At 34.4% G+C, this 13,634-nt stretch overlaps 1 protein-coding gene across 16 annotated transcripts in view; it reads left to right on the top strand.

Annotated features, from left to right (window-relative positions):
* The window catches only part of ESRRG (estrogen related receptor gamma), a 644,467-nt gene that overhangs the window by 564,902 nt on the left and 65,931 nt on the right, over positions 1-13,634 (top strand). The window lies entirely within an intron of this gene.

Below are 13,634 nucleotides of genomic sequence, written 5' to 3'. Positions count from 1 at the left end.
TAATTATCAGTGATGATGAACTTGGTGTAATCTGAGTGACAGTGGAGATCACCAGTTGTACGTTAAGAAATGACCACTTTGGGAGGCCGATGACCTGAGGTCAGGAGTTAGAGACCAGCCTGGCCAACATGGTGAAATCCCTTCTCTAATAAAAATACAAAAATTAGCCAGGCATAATGGCACATGCCTATAATTTCAGCTACCTGGAAAGCTGAAGCAGCAGAATCGCTGGAACCTGGGAAGCAGAGGCTGCAGTGAGCTGAGATTGTGCCACTGCACTCCAGCCTGAGTGACAGAGTGAGACTCCATATCCAAAAAAAAAAAAAAAAAAAAAAAAAAAAAATTGACTTGCAGTTTCCAACAGAACTCAGCAGAAAGGTGTTCCTTCAGAGCATGAAAACATTTAGTAAATGTAATGGGTGAATTTAAAGAGAGCTTTTGTTGCTGTTTGCTATAACTCCCAGTGGAGACCAGAGCTTAGCAAGAAATTCTTTAGAAGGGGTTTTTGGACCAAACATGCCAGCATTGTTTAACAGGTGGTAGATCTAGATATGGACGATTAAAGTTTTACTCTTGTTTAAAATGTTTTTAAATGAAAACACATGTATTTTATACATTAGTATTATACCTAAAACCCTAAAAATGACATTTTAAAATCAGGATTTCAATATGTAGTCTATAGAACAACTTAAGTATTTAGATAACTTAATCTATGCAGATGTAATGGAGAGCTTAAACAAATAAAAGAGTAAGTTCTAAATAGTGACCAATTTACAATGTGACTAAGTTAAGCAGCCAATTGTCAAACTTGACTTCTATCAGGAAACTTCTAACATTTAGGTCCTGTGTATCTTTGGTATAGACACCAAAGATTAGAAATGGGTGGCCTGAGGGCGACACAATTAGAAAATATTTTTGGGAAACACCTAAGCATCGGATGAGTTTATAGAAAGATCCAGATTGCTGGTTACTTTTGGGAGTGGAAACTGATAACACTGGACTCAACGTTCAAGATTGCCCACCCCACTCCCGTAAGGCAATAGCTATTTGATTGGCCCTGAGCAGTGGCTGTGTCCTTTGGGGGTAAATGATCTTGGGTTCAACACAGTTCACACCCATTGTTCCTCTCTCTCTCTCTCTCTCTCTCTTAACACATAGTCCATTTCATTCACTCCCTTTGTGTAGGTAGTCCCTGTAGTTGTCTGACTTTGCGACTTCATGTAAATGCTGATACAAACTCATAGAACATGTATTCTTTTGGGAGGAAACTTGTGCAAATGAATTAATTCTCACTGAATCATTTGGCTGGGCCAAATCATTATCAGAAAAATAAAGAAATTGGATCATGTTTTACTGGTTTATAATTGTGTTTGTGTTTTTATGTTTATCTCTATGTATGTATCCATATGCGTGTAGATATGTGTACATGTATGCATATATGTACATATAGAGAGAGATATACATATATGTCTTATATATAGTATGGTTTCTGCCTAAAGGGTGACTGTAGATGTTGAGATGAAGCATTAATTTTCACCCTTGTGGTATATTTAATGAAATCTGGTCATATTTAGCCGAATGCCTTTTGACTTTTAAAACATTAGATGGAATTCAGTTAAATAACAGAATAGTCAGTATCTATTCATTGATTGCTTTCAAAATATTTTATTTGGTCCTATTCTCCTCAGCTTACTTTAGTCTATATGTTGTAAATGTCTGCAAATCTGAAGCTGTATATGATTTCCCATACTTCAGTTTCCACAGTGATGTGCAACAGACATTGATCTTTTCCTAATGCAGTAATAAGCTAGAAGCATTTTTCAAACATAGGCACTTTATTTGCTTTATTATCATCAAGAACAAAAGGAAATGCATTTGGCCAAGGTCAGTATGAGGGGAAGGCTGAAACCTGTGCCAGAAAGCCTTCTGCTCTTCTGGTTCATTAATGCTATCCATTTGGCTCCAGTCTTCCCTGATTTAAGATATGAAGTATGTTGATGTTTCCAACTGCCAAGGCAGTTGTCTGACTCTGAATCTGTGGGTCAATTCCATCTTTTTAAGTACACCATTTCATTCATAGACTCTCAGAATTGGAAGAGAGCTTAACATGTGATCTAACTCATTCATCTGCTTCCAGGCAGGAGAGCAATAAAAATGTCTCAGGAAGAGAATAGTTTTCTTCATTTGTCAAATTTCCCAAGTATAGGAACCTATGATCTTTCTTGTTCAATATGCAGCGTCTAAATATAATTCGCTTATCAGTCAGTTCTTCTTAATATCTGAGATTTTCCCAGCAAATCAAATACTGTTTTATGTTGTCCATAGTGAATAGTAAGAAATAAAACTCTGAGAGTCTACCTTTCAGCCAACTCTTTTTTTTTTTCCTTTAGTGCTTCATGTGTTGTTATCTTCAGGTTTTCTATACTTTTCTTAAGTTACTGCATACTGGTACATTAAGAAAATCATGCCAATCAAGAATGACTGAGAAAACTGACTAGAGATTCGTGTGTGTGTGTGTGTGTGTGTGTGTGTATGTGTACATTCCAGTTTTAGAATTACCAAAAGAAATCCAAAAATCTGATTAGTGCATGGCTATAAAGGCTGTTGTACATTTATTTATTCACTTATTCGGTATTTTTGAGTGCCTACTGTGTAGGCACATAATACATACTGCATGGCTCATGATGATGAATAGACACTTAAAACATACACCAAAATCATTTGATTATATTTTGACTCTTTGGAGCTTTTTCAATTAGTATGACATTTTCACAGTGCAGTCCACTCTCAAATTTTTATGGAATTAAGTCGAATACATGTAACAAATGAAATACCTTGACGTTTACAGTTAGGCCAGTCTGTATTCCACAAATATAGAAGGAGGCAGTTGACAGAAAAGACTAAGAAAATTAGGTTTGGAAAATACCAGGAAATTTTCATGGGGAATTCTGCTTCCTTCTCTATGAGGGAGTGACATTTGGGGTTTCCACTCTTGACATCTAGCCTTGAGCTGCTTTGTGAATGGAAAAATGTGTTTGTTTTCTTTCTTGGCACACACTGTAATTTAAAGATGCTCCCTTGCATTGAGAACCACATTGAGTCAACTGGCAGTTGCCCTTCCTATGACACATCATATAATAATGAAACATGGGGAAGTCTGTCAGGAAATTCATGACTTGATACAAATACAAACTTTCCTCAGCCAAGACTTTGTTTGGTGTCTGGTTATATCATTGGTGTTTTCTATATTTCCACACATGTTTCACTCATTCTAATTTAAGAACAAAAATACAGGATATGGCCTTTAGCATACCACAATACTTCACATGTACAGTTTCCTCATTGGCCCTCAGAGTATATGCTTTCCCAATTGTTAATTTCCTTGACAAAAAAAAATGTGTTATGTTTAGATGGACATGTAGCTATGCATACACATATATATAACTCTCCTCGTAATTGTTACCGTGATGTCAACTTAATGTGAATCTAGAGTGACTCCATATTAAGACCTAGTTGCTTAGAGTAGCAAAATAAAAATAACATTGAATATTCAGCTTGTAGTCCAGATGTCAAAATAGAATGCCTTTTATATGCATATTGTATGCATCAAAGCAAACAGAATTTTTAGTCATCTTACTGAAACCAGATTGAATTGAGATTCTGAAAACATACAAGAGATCAAAAGATGCTAAATGGAAATAAATTGAACAAGAAACATTACTTATTTAGTGTGTCTGTCATCTATAGTATTTTCATATTTTTCCTCACTTTAATGAGTATATATCATTTATATATACATAGATTTCTTATTTTCACTGCTACTCATAATTCTCTAACCTCAGTTTTTCCCATGAGGTCTTACATTCCTCAAGAGTTGAATTGTCAACTCTAGGAGAAGAAAACTGTATGTTACTTGGCTTGAAAATGTGCCCTCAGGGGACTGTGTGCCACTGTGGATAGCTCAGGGCTCAAGGCAGCTAAGAATGTACTCTGAATCTTTCTTCTCAATTTCTGAATTTCTACAGAGCTTATACCTTTCTCTCATAATCTCTGCTGTTTTTCTTTTCTTTTACTTTACTAACTTTCCTCATGACTATTTAATAACACAATTGGTAGATGAATGGGGGTCTGTAATGGTATATAGAGTTGGTTGAGAAGGGGATGGAAACTACCACTGTATTCTCTTGTATCAGACTCTGAATCAACCTATTTTAGAGTATCCTTCTAACTCCTTTATGTTCCTTCATTGCTTCTTGTTTATTCTACTAAGACTTACAATGGAGTCATTAGAATCCACTGTATTTTTCTCCATTGAATAAACAAAGTGACTATGGCTTACAACCAAGCAACCTGAAAACCAGCTTGTTTAATTTTATATTTAGTTAATTTGTACAGGGTATTGAATTTTGAATAAATAATATTTGGGCTTCTTTTACACGGAGCCTTCCCATGGGAGAACTAAGCACTGTTATTACTACTATAACTGTGTTAAACTTGTTGCTACCAATGGCACAAGAAATAAGAAGTGTCAGAGTGTAACAAGAAATCTCTCACTTATATTGTATTTACATTTAATCTCTATTGAACTAATCTTTTCCTAAGGGGAAACATTTTTTCCTAAAGAGGTATAATTCCCTTTACACATGACCTGGGAATATATATTATATCCTTTATACTAGATTTACTTTATTTTGAATTTCAACTTTGCCAAATTATAGTGATCACCAGAGAAATATTATCAAACATCATGCTTCTTTTTGGTATGTTATAATTGACCCTCAGAATTTCTGCTTGAGTTTGGTAATACATTTTATTGTCTTTAGTGAATTACTGACACACTGGCCAGGATATAAAGTTTTCCCCATTAGAATTTCCATAAGCTCCTTTTTGAGCTTGGTAAGCTCTTCCTAGGTTGCCCGTATGATCTAGATTCACATATGCTGAAACCAAATGCCCTCCAGGCTCCTATGGCGCCTTTCTCTGCCATCTATTTTCTTTAAAAATAATCTATATTTAAAATCCATGTCTGCTTTTTTGATCATTAGACTCTACTATATTCCACTATATTCATCTCCATCAAGTGAAACAAAGTGACTGGGGGCTCTCAACCCAGCAACTTGTAAACCTGCTTGGTTGATTTCATATTTAATTCATTTTACAGGGCATTGAATTTTGCATAAATAACATTTGAGCTTCTGTTTATACAGAGCATCCCCATGGGGTGTTGTGCACTGTTATTACTATTATTATTGGGTTAAACTTATTGCTGCCAGTGTCACATTTAATTGTGAATTAGTAGAATCACTTTTCCTGATGTTGATGTACAACCCCATTTCATGTCTTTACCCATGAATTCATAACTTTATTCATACAAGAAGGCAATTTGGAAAAGTGTAAAGAGAAGATTCATTCATCTTAAATAGTAACAAGACTATAGTTTAGATAGGCATGAGCCATCGTAATATCTTTTTTAAAAAATAGTTTATGAAATTTTTAACAGGCAAAAAGAAGGAAAGGGAAGATTTTCTTTTTTTCTTTACAGACAGTCCCTATGTTTAGCAAATGCAGGCCAAGCATTCTCTCATTCTCATTCTCTCTCTCTCCCTCTGACATCAAGCAAAGTAAGAAATAGTGCCTTTTGAATAGGAGATTTCCTTTAATTACGTTGGGGAAGTGATAATGGTAGGTATTGCATGTTTAATGTGATGTTCTGGATGCCCCTTTTCTTTCTTTCTTTTTTCCCCTCTTCACAGCCACCTCCTCTTGAGCAGAAATAAAAGGTTCAAGACTTGTCAGCATCAGTTTATAGATAGCTGTTTAAAAATAATGAGATATTGGGTATTGTAAGGCTCAGGGCTGTCTTGCCAGACTCATTTATTTCCATTCACCTTTTGTCAGAATTGCAGACCGAAGACATTCAATTAAAACTTGTCACCTGTTGCAGATGACATAATTTGTACTTGTATGTGTCATAGATTAGGGCTCCATGCTTCAGATGAAGCAACTTTACCTCTAGTAGAACATCTCCCCTGCTAAATATTTTGTTTATGGTTATTTCCGATTTCTGTCATTGCAATCTCGGCTCTGATGCAGATTATAGATTTAGCACATGATCCCCAACACCAGCCAAGAGCAGTCAATCATATGTGGAGAGAGAAACAAATAGAAGAAGGGACTTCTTTGGGGTTATGTCCCGTGCGCAGAAATCCACAACTGTATTTTGGTTGCAACTTGAATCTGAAACAGAGGGAAGCCTTTGTAATTTCCTATGCAAGGCTCACATGTTTAATAGTCCAGATAGCTATCAGTAGAGGAAAAGGAAAGACTTCCCCTTGCTAATTGTTAATTTATCTGTAGAGCAAGGAAGCTTTAATGTGAGTCATGGCTTTTATCTCTTTTAGTGACTGAGGACTCTGTTTTTTTTTTTTTTTTTAGAGCCCACCTAATGGATATGCATTTTCTCTCCCTGCGTGATTTTTCTCTTTTATATCATTAGACATGATAATGTTTCCACATGCAGCCAAGCAGCTTACAAAGTTTCTGAATTGTTGTCATGATCTTCCAGCATAAGTAAATGTAATCATTGGCTGGGGGAGTTTACAGAAAATCGACTCTGTGGGTCTTCTACCCAAACTGTAAAGTTCAACTGGAAGGTGGCTCTGCTTCCATGGCCCTTGAAAAGCACACCTTGTCTAATGTGCAGTGATAGTCTGAAGACCAGGAGCAGGGAAATTAATATCCTTCAGTCCCTGCCTCAGTGGGAAAAAAGAGGAATGGAATCTTTTTATCACTTTAGGTTTTTGTTCACGGTCTCATAGCTGTAAACTTTTAAAGGTGAAATCACCTTCCAAAGTGATAGATGCAAAATCACTTAGCCCTTTTGAGTAAGAGTGTTCATTCTTTTTTCCTGCTGCTAGTTCATCATTCTGCCTGCCTTTTGTATGTGCCCCATATCATGATGCAGGTATTGTTTACCTCCATAATGGGTTTTCAGCTGCCTGTGTTTCTGCTTTTGGAATATGTACTAAATGCTCTTTTCCAAAAATAGACTTTGATGGCAGAGAAGCCGTTTAAACATAGTGCTTAAGAAAATGAATTCTGTGGCCATTGACCCTCAGTTCCACTCCTGTTTCTGCCTCTTACTAGTTCCGGTTTTCTCATCTGTCAAATGGGATGATAATAGCATCTGCCTCATAGAATTACTATAAGGATTAAATGTGTTAGTCTGTGTTAAGCCGGGAAGCCGTTGCCTAGCACATGATAAGTTTTCAATAACCAGAGACTGCTAGTCACTGGCCATGATTTTGGTTTGTCCCAAGATACTTCATACACAGACTGATTAATTCATTTAACAACGAAGACATTGCTTGATAGGCAAAGGTAGGTATAATGAGTTAAACTGTTGAAATACAAAGAAAGAGGCTAAATCATGAACTATATTTAACAGTCTCCTAATCTATTTTGAGAAGAGGCAATATAGTTAGATAAAATATCTAGTGGTTGGTTTCTTTAATTATTTTATATGATCCTCACGAATTTAATATGCTTAGATTCTCCTTGGAGTATACATGTGAATATACAAATAGTTTTCACAACTCCTCTTGCTGAGAAGCCTGTAAATATGCACAGCTACTCTAGGTTAAACGGGTACCCTCTCTCAGGATATTGTCCCAAAGGAGAACCTCATCAGGGGCTGGCACTAAAATTCCCACTACTGTGGCTGATACTGCTGATGTGCCTTTGCTTATTTTCCCGTTGTGCCTCAAAGGGATTTTTCTCTATCCTCTGTTTATGATGGTTTCTTCATAGAAATCTCAGGAGAATTCAAGGGTGCTGTTGGATATTTCTACTTCCCAAGGGAAGGAGGGAGGTGGCCTTAGGCAGCAAAGGTAATTACTGTATGGGGAAGATGTATAGTGCAGGAAGAAGTTCCAATCCTCTTTACCTTATTGTTTCAAAAGTCCTGCCTTTCCAGTCTGCTCCCAATACTCAATTACAGTCTATCTTACATGACATTTATTTAACACAACAGTTTGCTTATTGTAGTATTCATTATCTTTTCAAAATCCTTATTACTTTAATGTGAATATTTGCATCTTTCTTAAGTATTCCAGAGGTCTATATAATTAATGCTTTTCTGCAAATTTGTATGTAGGAACATAGTAAATGTGTTACCTGTAAATTTGGAAAGTAGGCTAGAGTATCCTTGTGTAATTCTCTGAAGGGGAGATTTTTTATTATCCTATGAAATGCCTCTGACTTTGTGCTATTAAAGATGTGAAAAACAGTTTTGACTTTGGACTACAGAATATTATAAAAATTTGCATTTGGGCATAAAGTGTAGACTCAAAATTAGCTGACCTAAGAAGACCTTGGGCTGAACTCTTTTACTTCTATTGGTGTTTATTTGCCTCGAAGCGTTTTTTTTTTTTTTTTTTTTTTGCCTCCTTGCCCTACTCTTGCTTTCTCAATTTTGTAAATTCTGACAATGTATAAGATTTGCAATTCCCTTGTGGCAATGTAGGCAAATGCACTATTTGAAAGAAGAAGCAATGTGAAACATTGTTAGGTAGGTAATGCCAACTATTAAAATCTTTTATTTAAGAAAAAGATAATGGTAATCTACACATGAATAGAAAATCTAATTGCCTTAATTAATTTCCAATCCTGTCAAACATTGAACATTGTGGGTATTTTATTTCCTGGGAGAAATCTTATTTTTAAACTTCTTCAAAAGTGGTTTTCAAGTGGAGTCCAAACAGAAATTGTTTGTGTTTAAGATTGAGAAGGTATATAGAGACAGGCTTTGCCACCTTTCATGGAAATATTTGGATTATATTATTGTTTGTTTATGACAAATCTGGATTTCCCAGGTTGTGATCATAAATATTGTTTGTTTCTGCTAAAATGGTTAGTTTGAATATTTTAAATGTATTAGTTTAATTAGATAATTATAAATTCTCTAACTTTGCATTGTATACTTACAGCTTAACTCAGGAAAAGCATATTTTTTTCAAAAATAGAATTTGATTTGTTTCTGTATCTATTCTAAATAATCACAATCTAAATGATCTTATTAGTGATAGGAGTGGTAGGAAATAAAATATTTCTAGGTATTTCTAGATATTTGATATTTCTAATATCTAGATATTTCTATAAATATCTAGATACTAGTTATCTAGATACTAGATATTTCTATAAATCACTTAGACATCAAATAGTATTATTATTTGGCTTTTATCCTTTAAGTTATTTTACCATTCCATCATGTCTCAAATCTGTTTACCTATAGAATTGTGATGGGATAGATTGTAATACTCTATGCAGATAGATGTTCAATAAATGATCTTGGCATTTTAAGATTTAGAAAATATTTTAAGTACATTTGTATAATAACCATAATAGAATGTTATTGGATCATTATAGCAAAACATCATGGAAGATATGTTCTTTATATGCAGCTTATATTTGGAAAATCAAATAAGAGACTCATCAGTGTTTATAGAAATAGTTGTGGAAAAAGCTAAAGAACTCAACCATTCTGACTTGCAAATTGTGCTTTATTTCCTTTGACACAGTCTTTGCATGATATTTAAGATAAAGTACTTAAGAAAGAGTATTATGTAATTACAGTTGAAAACATTAATAAGGAAAACTTTAATCTTCACAAAATTGTGATTACAGATAATAGACCAAGCTCATAGGGATTTAAAGATTGATTATTAGCTATCCTTCATTTTGACGTGTACAAGGCTAAAAATTTTAGTCAGAGCATATAACAAAATTACTATAAATTAGTTGTAGTTACAAACAATTACATAAAAATAATCTTACTTGGTAATTTGTATTATATTTCTCTTTTCCTGGCCTCTCCTCATTTTTTATCATATTTATATTTATTTTTAACTCAAAACATTATTTGCATGTATTCTTCCTAATGAGAAATCATGGCTTAAGTCTGTGTCCAGGAAATGGTGATAGAGATAGAATTGTCATTCACTGCTTTTGACTTAGAATATTTTAAACTTCATAGCATTACTTTTTAGTTAAATACTTCTGTCCTTTGCAATCTACCTTTTATCACACTAAAATTTGCTTTTTAATGAGAAGAAATGTAGTATCCCAATTATGCAGAGTTTGTTTTCCATGGACTTTTCTAAAAATTATGAGAGGTGCTTTTTCATAATCCAGTGTTTGATTTTCTGAGATCCTGCCTCATTTATGACATGGTGCTTTAATTGTATTGGTGTTTTTAATTTTTTAAATTTTTTTTTCTGGAAAAGCATTAAAAATAGAATTATGTTGAAACTATACAAATATCTTAAGGATATCTGTACAGTATTGTTTTATAAGACCATTTAAAATAACATTATTGAATTTAAGTGCAGATATTATGATGATTTACATGAATAAAACTATTTTCAATGTTGCAGAAATAAAGAGGCTTTGTCACATATTCGAAGACACATTTTGGACTGTTTTAACTTTTAGACCTATATCTCTTGTGTGTAGGTGTTTATATGATTGTCCTGAGGGGAAAAACTGGTTTTACTGGCAGTGTTTTTCCCTCAATGTAACTGAATAAATTGATGATTACTTTCATTGTGATGTTGAAGTAGTTGCATATGTGTGTTACTAGGATTTTGGTTCAAATAGTTCACCAAGTATGAAGTCAGATAAACCAAAAATTACCAATAATAAAATCATCGTCCCACTACACAATGCATAAAAGACAGATTTTTCCAGATTTTGAAAATGAGTTAAAAGCAGTAGAAATGTTTTCTACTTTATTTGAAATATTGGAAATTGGAAATATTTGTCTGCTTTTTACAAGGAATGAAAAATCCACAAGTATCAGTTATTATGATCCTTTAAAATATATTGGCTCTAGAAATTTTTACCATTAATTATAATCTAAACTTGAGGAGAATATTACTGCATATGGAGTCTCTGTCAACTCTTACTATATAATTATATAATCTGTTTTTATGAGTCTCAATAGCTAATCTTTTTCTACTATCATATAAATAAAATTACAAATCATAAAAGAATGCATTGTCCAATTAATCTTTATTTTAGGAAATAAAGTGTAAAATCAATACTTAGGTGAAAAGTTTTTCACTAGATAGGTGTATAGTTAGGATGATGGAAAGGTGGAGATGGATGTATGAGTGTATGGATAGATAGTTATTGATCTACACACATGCAGGAAGGGATGTAGGGTAGATACATAAGAGAGCACCCTCTTAGATTTGTGAGGCATGGAATAGGTAGTATGAATTTTTCTGTAGTCATCTTCTGAAGTTGAAATAGAAATGCATAGTAATGGAATATATTTTATAATATTTAAAGAATGAGTCTCTACAAATACAAAAAAAAAAAAAAAAAAAAAACCCGTAACACATAATAAAAACCCCGTCAATCAGTGATGTGCATTTTTTCTTCATGATGTATAATAGCTAGTTTTCACTGTTGCTCCTTCTCTGTAGACTTAGCCCAGTTGGCTAAACCAGTTGATGGCTTTAATGTGATAAAACTGAATGTTTCCACCAAGAGCTTGTATCAAGTCACTCAGCCATGATCTTCTTCCACAGGCCTTCGTAATGGACAAAACTCTTATTGTCAGAAACTCACCAGCCCTGACTTCTAGGTTAGAGAGTATGTAGTGTTTTGTTCAGTATATGAGAACATACTGCTAATGGCGAATACATCTTTTGACAAGCATGAAAGGCAAATTTAGGGAGTCTACAAACCCAGTCAAGATTTATTCTGTCAGCTTTCTTGGCTCTAACAATTGTAGAGATGTCCAAAAATGTTTCCTCTCTCTTTAGCTTTTGCTGTCGGTTTCTCTCTCCCTGCCTTCTCTTTACACTTCTAATAATATCAGATTAAATGTTCTCATTGGGTTGGAATTGGATGACAAATATGTGAGGATATAATTAGTGTCATATGCTTTTAATTTTTTAGTAAGATTTTGAATTTGCAAAACTCATGTAATGAAACAGGTTTGAACGTGTCTTAGATGACCAGATAAAATGTGGTCACCTTCAACTAGAAAAATATTCTGAAGAAAATTTTGAAGAGAAAGATGAAAAAAAAGATAAACCATGATAGAAGTGGAGAGAAGAGGTGGCGTTAAACTTTATTAAATATAGATGCAATAAAAATAGAACATTAGGAATTAGATGAACAAAGGGACACACCTGCTGGGGGCATGAAGTGCTTTAAACGCAGCAATAAAAAAAAGTAACTTCTTTGTGACCAACATGCATGACAATTTTCAGTGAATGGTTAATAACTATACCTAACTTTTGGTTTTTGATATTTGTTTGTTTAACCTATTTAACTTTTCTCAAAGTTGTCTCCTGATTTTATTTACACTGTATTCTGATGTTTCAATATGATAATTCAGGCTTTATCTAGAACCAAATATTTGTGTGTTCTACTAAAAGATAATCAACTCTTAAAGTAGTATTATTAAGATAATATAAAAACTGTTTTCCTAATAATTTTAAATATTTAAGTAATATACTTACTGTAAGTATTCACATAGAAATATATCTGCCTTTCCCAAATTGTTTCATATAACTCAGATAACCCACAACTCACACGTTCTGCCTGACAGTAAGAAGTATTCCAAAAAAACCGAGCTCTGGTTCAACTTGTTTGCAAAACATTGCATGTTCTATGTATCTTCCTCTTACAGTTTCACAAAGCCCATTGCATATTAATGGCTCTGAGAGGCCTTAAGTAAAAATAGTAATACTGATGATGCTGTTAAACCAAATCTCTTTCCTAAACAGTTTGAGAAATACCAAAATATGTACAATTTGGATATGGGTTGTATCCAAAATATGGATAACTTTACATTGTTATATCAATTAAGGTACAACCTAATACCATAAAAAGAGTGTCTCCTCACTTCTGCTCCCAAGTAATCATCCTTATATTTGGTAGGGATTTATGTGGTCCTGTGCTAAACTTTATAATTACAAGCTGGAAACTAGATTATTAACAAGCTCTTCCCTATCACTTCCTGATAATAATGAAATTTTCCTATGTTTTTAATCCCATTCATTCCCTTGGTTTTTTCCTTAATCTTTTAAACCCGCTGCTGGAAAATCCCCTTTGAATCTTGACCCAACTCATCACTTTTTGGGAAAAAGTTTTATTCCTGACAGACTACTTTTGCCTACTTTCCAGCTTCACCCTTTAGTTCTCTCCTATTAACGTGCCCTTCCTTCGACATCCAGGCCTTTGGAACTCTTTGGGAAGCTCCTCTTTATTTTTTTTGAGATGGAGTTTTGCTCTTGTTGCCCAGGCTGGAGTGCAATGGCACGATCTTGACTCACCACAACCTGTGCCTCCTGTGTTCAAGTGATTCTCCTGCCTCAGCCTCCCTAGTAGCTGGGATTACAGGCATGTGCCACCATGCCCGGCTAATTTTTTTGAATGTTTTAGTAGAGATGGGGTTTCGCTCTTTTGGCCAGGCTGGTCTTGAACTCCTGACCTCATGACCTGCCCACCTCGGCCTCCCAAAGTGCTGGGGTGCTCTTTATTCAGCTCAATTCCGCAGGTCCATACTGAGGCCTCTGGAAGACTGGAGGAGAGCTGGATAGCTCTTGATCTACTTG

Source organism: Saimiri boliviensis, chromosome 14, assembly GCF_048565385.1.
Source record: "Saimiri boliviensis isolate mSaiBol1 chromosome 14, mSaiBol1.pri, whole genome shotgun sequence".
NCBI lineage: Eukaryota > Metazoa > Chordata > Mammalia > Primates > Cebidae > Saimiri > Saimiri boliviensis.
The sequence above is the reverse complement of the archived record's forward strand: the minus strand, read 5'-3'. Positions and strand labels throughout refer to the sequence as shown.